Here is a 6,063-nt window from a genome sequence, read left to right as displayed (position 1 = left end):
ATTATGCATATTATGCTTTGAGACCTGATGCATATAGCTTGCATTGTGACCACCTAGGCATAGAGCTCCATCATCACAGGTTACATACACAAGTACGGTGTATTACTTCAGATAATAATTGTTATTGTTTATGCAAACTAAAAGTAGGCAATCTCTTGGCATTGCAAGTGTACAAATTTTGTTTTTTCATACAAGAGGCATTAGCTATAAAATGGAACATTATATACAAATTTGGTTTTTTCATACAGAAGGCATTATCTATGAAATGGGATATAACTTTGCAAGTGCTTGTCTCAATCCCTAAATTTATTTGCTTACAAACAAGAGTGTTTCATCAATTTTAGGAGTGAATTTTCCAATTCTTGACTTTATAACCCCTCTCCGTGGGTATCAAGATCATCTCCAACTTCAATTGTAGACACAAAACTAATATAGTCACTGCTCTTGGTAACACATTGTAGCATTCCGTGGATTCTCTTATTCATCCTCCACAATGCCGGCAGAGGAACATACAAGTCATTTGCACAAGGAGGTTTCAGAAATCAAGTTTTAGAAGAAAAAAAAGTTTAAGAATTGTATGGGTTCTCTAGTGCTACTAAAGATTATGCAAGTGGTCGATTAATGTCTGGTCAATATATTGTAGCAAGATTCTTCTTTGTCCGCACTAATGTCACATACTCTTAGCATCTCACCCATTTCTCTGGTTTTTTATGTGGCATGTCACACATGGACTCGGTTCATTTTCCTTTGTGTGTGTGTGTGTGCGTGTGAGAGAGAGAGAGAGTGAGAGTGAAAAATGAAATGAAAATATTTTAATGTCTTCAAAAGGCCTACGCAACCAATCGGATAGATATTGGTGAATTAATACTATGTCTAGGTGCAAAAAAAGAGAGGCTAAAATGAATCTAGAAGTGCTACTAGCTAGAACTATGTGGGGCATGTGTAATCATTGATACAATGGGTACCCAATACAAGAGGGTGATATAATTGGTCATGAATATATCCTCATATGTGCTTTGGCTGTTGAGATAGTATGGCTCGAATGTGCAATCTCTGTCGATGTTGTGAAGCTTCTCTCATTTGCGGGCATCTCGATCTCCCTAGTTCCAATGCTCAGTCAATGAGAGTACCACGGGTGTGAGTATGAGTTGAGCTTTGCAATGGTGGTTGCTCCTCTTTTTGCCCAGTGTTTGGTGTGAACAAATCAGTAATGTGTGTTTGGGATTGTCTCTTTTTAGATCTCCTCAGTAAATTGTCTCTATGTGTGTGTAGCTCAAGTAGATACAATCCAAGATATCTTTGGTCTTGATAGCTCATGACTTTGGAAAAGGGTATGAAGCCTTCTTAGAACACAGAGTAGAAGCAGCCTTGTATCTCGTAATACACTATGCATGGACATATATAATGCATCTCTGTCTCTGTCTTTGTATGGCATAGGCGGCATATCCTACTGACTACTGGCATCCCTTTGAATCTACGAATCTCAATCTCAAGCTGGTGTAAAGATGTTCAGATACGACCAATGGCACACCATTACCCATGAGATAGATGTGTATCTATATAGCCGGGTTGATCACAAACCCATCCCTTGTGAGTTATAGCTAAGCAATCACTCACACTTTACTCATTGTCGACTCAATATCTTTGTTGCACACTTTTTCTAAGCTTGGCCATCAAGTTTCAACCTAGTTGCTTGGCTAGTGCTTCGGTTGCTCATTTCTCTTCAAGGCTTCCTCCTCAAACTCTTGACACTGAGCTCGGGTTGAGGGATTGCAAGATTTTGCAAGTATATTTTAAGCCAACTGATTTGGGTCAAAGATTGTATTCCCATTGAGGATTGCTCAAGGGGGAGGTTTGTCTTGTGTTTTTTTATTTTATAATATTGTATTTGGCCTAGACATTGCCATAGAGGATACTATCCCTATTGGTAAGACCCCCATTGCAAATATGCATAAAATCTTGCACAATTTGCACCATTTGCACAATAAGCATGAGCCTCATTCTATTTTATGAAGATGAACCGAACGATGACATGAAAATCAAGATCAACTACATAAATGAAGAGAAGCTATGAAGACACAAGAAAAACTCGAAGACAGAGTCAAGCATGAAGAAGGCGATTATGACACATGCAATAACTCAAGTTTTACCCTTGCTATGATTCTGATGTACTCTAGAATTGAACCTAGGCATGATCAAATGGCCACCTTTGTGAATCATAGAGTGATGAATCAAATTGAACCACCTATGATGTATTAGTGTGCCATCCCAAACCCTAAATGAATCAACTTAGAGTATCTATGACTAGGTCAAGGGGGAGTTTGTTGGGATTTCCCTAGCCATGGAATGCTATGGGAACACCTTCTCTCTCCATGAAATGAAAGTCATACACTTCCATGAGGCATACATGCATGCATACATCCATGACCCATGGACTCCAATCAATGAAGTTCAAAGACCGCATTAAAGGAATGCATGATATCTATGCTTTTAGAAGCCTAGCCTTGGGCTATAAAAACAATATTATTTTGCATCATTGAGTATACTTGTTAATTGAGTTGAGATTAGTGTACTTTATGCTTAATGATAACTATCCATGAATGCAACTAACACTAATCCGCCTTAGCACACTAGGTCTCATCGATAGAAGATTCTCTTTATAGAAAGACATCTTTGTGCTCATCTCTTGTGTTGGCTCTATCCATGTCCTCCTTGTATCCAACTTGGTCAGGTCCTGGCAAACAAGTATAGTAATCTCCATCATGTAAGAGACAACCATGGTGCATCAAGGGAGTACAGGAAGGGAGGTAAGATGTCCATGCTGAAGCCACGCATCTGGAACCATGATGACATCTGTGCATACCAATACGATTTGTCTCCTATAAAGCTAATTGTATGGAGGACTCAAGGGCTAATTTGGCATTTTTGTTTATGATAGTATCCCATAAGTTGTGCATAAAGGAGAATGATCTGGTAAGCGTCTCTATCACCATGGGGAGGGTTGCTAACTCCGCTCTAATGATCTCATGTGGCACGGAGGCCTTAGCTCTAATCAAATCAGAAATCATAGATACCAAGGGCCTCTCCATACCTCTCCACCCATCCTAACCCACAAAAGGTCCCCAAACCTGAACCCCATAGAGCATGGCTGAAGCTACCAAGGTATCAAAGAGCCAAAGCTTTTTTCGTGGTTCTTGGAATTGAACTTGCGAAGACATCCTCTCCAATCCTCCCAAGGCCGCATACGCTCTAGTCAATCTATTCTCTGCTGCTCTCTTCAAAGAAGACCTTGGACCACTGAAGGCTACCCGGAGATAAGTGTATGCATATGTGTACTCCACAATCTCCTCGTCATAAGTGAATGTAGGTTCTAATCTCTTTATCCACTATGATGTGGTGTTAAACACCATATCCTTGGTTTTACCAAGGTTGATAGACAATCCACTATCCTTCGCAAAGCTATGTAGTGCATCCAAATGCCATTGCATACCCTCCGGTGAGTCAAAGATCAACACAATATCATCATCATATAGCAACAAAGGAATCCATGTCCCTGCCAGCTGGGCACCTCTAGTACCCTCTCTGTCAATGTAATCAGAGACCTCATCCATATACATACCAAATAGAGTGGGGGACAATGGAAAACCTTGTTGCAATCCAATAGTGGATGTACTAAATCACATATCCCCTCTGGAGTGCGTATATGTCCCACCCTTGATTTGTATAGAGTCGTAATCCCCCAAATCAACTCATTGGGCACTCCCATCTCCTGTAGTCTACGTATCAATCTAGCTCTGGACACCATGTCAAATGCTTTGCAAAAATCCACAAAGCTACAATAAATCCGTCTCCCATAGGCCCTACCCTCAATGATGGCTCTGAGTGTCAGAATATGGTCAAGAGTGGAGAAGCCTCTCCTGAAATCGGCCTATCACACTGCCCGTATGCCCTCACTCTCTGCCCCAATGCTCAGCTATTTCTCAAGGATAGATGCATATAATTGTGCCAATGTGTGTCCAATCATAATGGTATAGTAGTTTTCGTGATCAAACAAAACTGTAAGAACCTCTGTCACCATATCTCTAGCATGTTAAAGTGTTCTGCTACTAGACCATCATGATCATATTCACTCTTAGTCCTCATCCTATCAATGGCTGTCTTTACCATCTTATTGGTAAAGAAGGTACTTGTAGATGGGCATGTCTCAAGAGGATCTAGAGGGGATGTTTGTCCAAGGACCGTACATAAGGATGTTGCAAACTGAATCCACACATCAAGGGAAGTGATCACTGGGGAAGGGGAGTGCTCATGAAAGAGACATCATGCCTCTCTTGAGTCTCTACTCAAGAACAACTAGTATAAGTCTCGCTCCATCTAAGCTAGGAATACTTGCTTCTTCCGTTCCACAAGGTGCCAGAAGGCTATCTGAGACTATTTGTGATTGACGACCCCTGGGAGAAGATCCCTCTAAAGTTGTTCTCTTGTCTCTCTACACTCCTCGTCATACTAACTATTCTAAGGCGTGCTCCTAGGACGCCGTCTCTAATCAAGCTTAGTGTGTGGGTATGCCTTTATTGCTGTATCATGCAATGTCTCAACGAGTAAAGTGGTGATTTCCTCCACTGAGAGTTCCGGCCCGGTTGTTGTAAATAAACAATCATAGATATCCTCTGTATAAATAGAGTCAGTCTTTGTGTAAATGTATAGCGGATGTGTCCTCCTTCCTGACACCTGAGTTGTATTATTGTACTAAAAGGAGAGTGCGTGTCAAAAGAGCACGATTCACTACTACACACATTGGTCTGGGTCCTAATGTGAAATCTTGAATGCAAGGGATGAAGCTCGGTTGTGCTATGACATAGTCCCGCTATGCTGGCCCCATGCTTACGTGGGAAGCAAGTAGACCCACGATTAGTGTTGAGGGGGGGATTAATGTGCATAAAAAAATGCCTCAATGTAGCCTAGAGCCAATTCATGTATTCAATTTAGTCAGTTGCAAATGAGAGTATGACAAACAAAACAATACATTGAAATGGGAACTTCTACTCACCTTGGATACGAAGGTGATGCCCATATCCTTCATTCATTCAATATTTCAAGCCTAATTGTCATAATTCAAAGCTTAAAGCCCCCTATGATAGGGGTTGTGATGTTGTAAAGATTTAGAGCCATTGAATGTAATGTTTAAGACCGAAGGGTTTACATCAATCTCTGACAACTTGGACTTAACTTGCATTTAGAGGACCAAAACAGGGAAAAGTTAGGGGGTGAAAGCATGAATAGGTGGTACACTTTTATGGGTTGGAAGTTGTTTTTCTAAAGATTTAGATCCTCCTTTTAAAGAGCTATCTATTGATGTATAACATGCCCTATATTTTTTCACTTTGCTAAAACATTTTTGGTCAAACACTTCCAAAAATAACTGTTCGTATTTGGTCAAACACTAAATAGCTTTCTGGGACATAACTATTTTGTCCATCCACTCATGCTTTCACCTAGGGGATGCTTATAGCCTAATAACTATTTTTAAAGCATCTTCATGATCATCACTAAAATTATTTGTCAAAAGATTAGCTCAAATTTTCAAAATTTAAGTGATTTTGGGTTTTCAATTTGCCAAAAAGATACTGTAAAGTGCCATTTTGACAAAAGAATTTAAAAAACTTGTCGCAAATCAAACGTCCTTTTTGGGTACTATTTTTAGGGTCTTTATTAGACAATGGGGCAAATATATAAGCAATGGGGTGAGATATAATTTGTCTTTATTATGCACATATGGGAATTTTCCCAAATTTTACAGAAGGGCATGATGGACATGTTGTATGGTAGCAAGACCATGTAAATTAAGGAATGAATTGTGTGTGTTTTGGAGAAAGTAAGTAGCCACTCCCATGATGAAAAGCGTGTCATTTGCAATGAGTTTTGTGTCACCATTGCTTTGCTAGTAAGTGGTCGCTCCCATGATGAAAAGCATGTCACTTGCAAGGAGCTCTCTTGTGAGCCACCATTGCTTTGCTTGTTTATAGAAGTTGTAGCTATTGGGGTCATTGCATTGCAAGAAGG

The sequence above is a fragment of the Adiantum capillus-veneris genome, chromosome 10 (genome assembly GCF_014529385.1).
Source record: "Adiantum capillus-veneris isolate H3 chromosome 10, ASM1452938v2, whole genome shotgun sequence".
NCBI classification, from domain to species: Eukaryota; Viridiplantae; Streptophyta; class Polypodiopsida; order Polypodiales; family Pteridaceae; genus Adiantum; species Adiantum capillus-veneris.
This window is presented reverse-complemented; position numbering follows the sequence as displayed.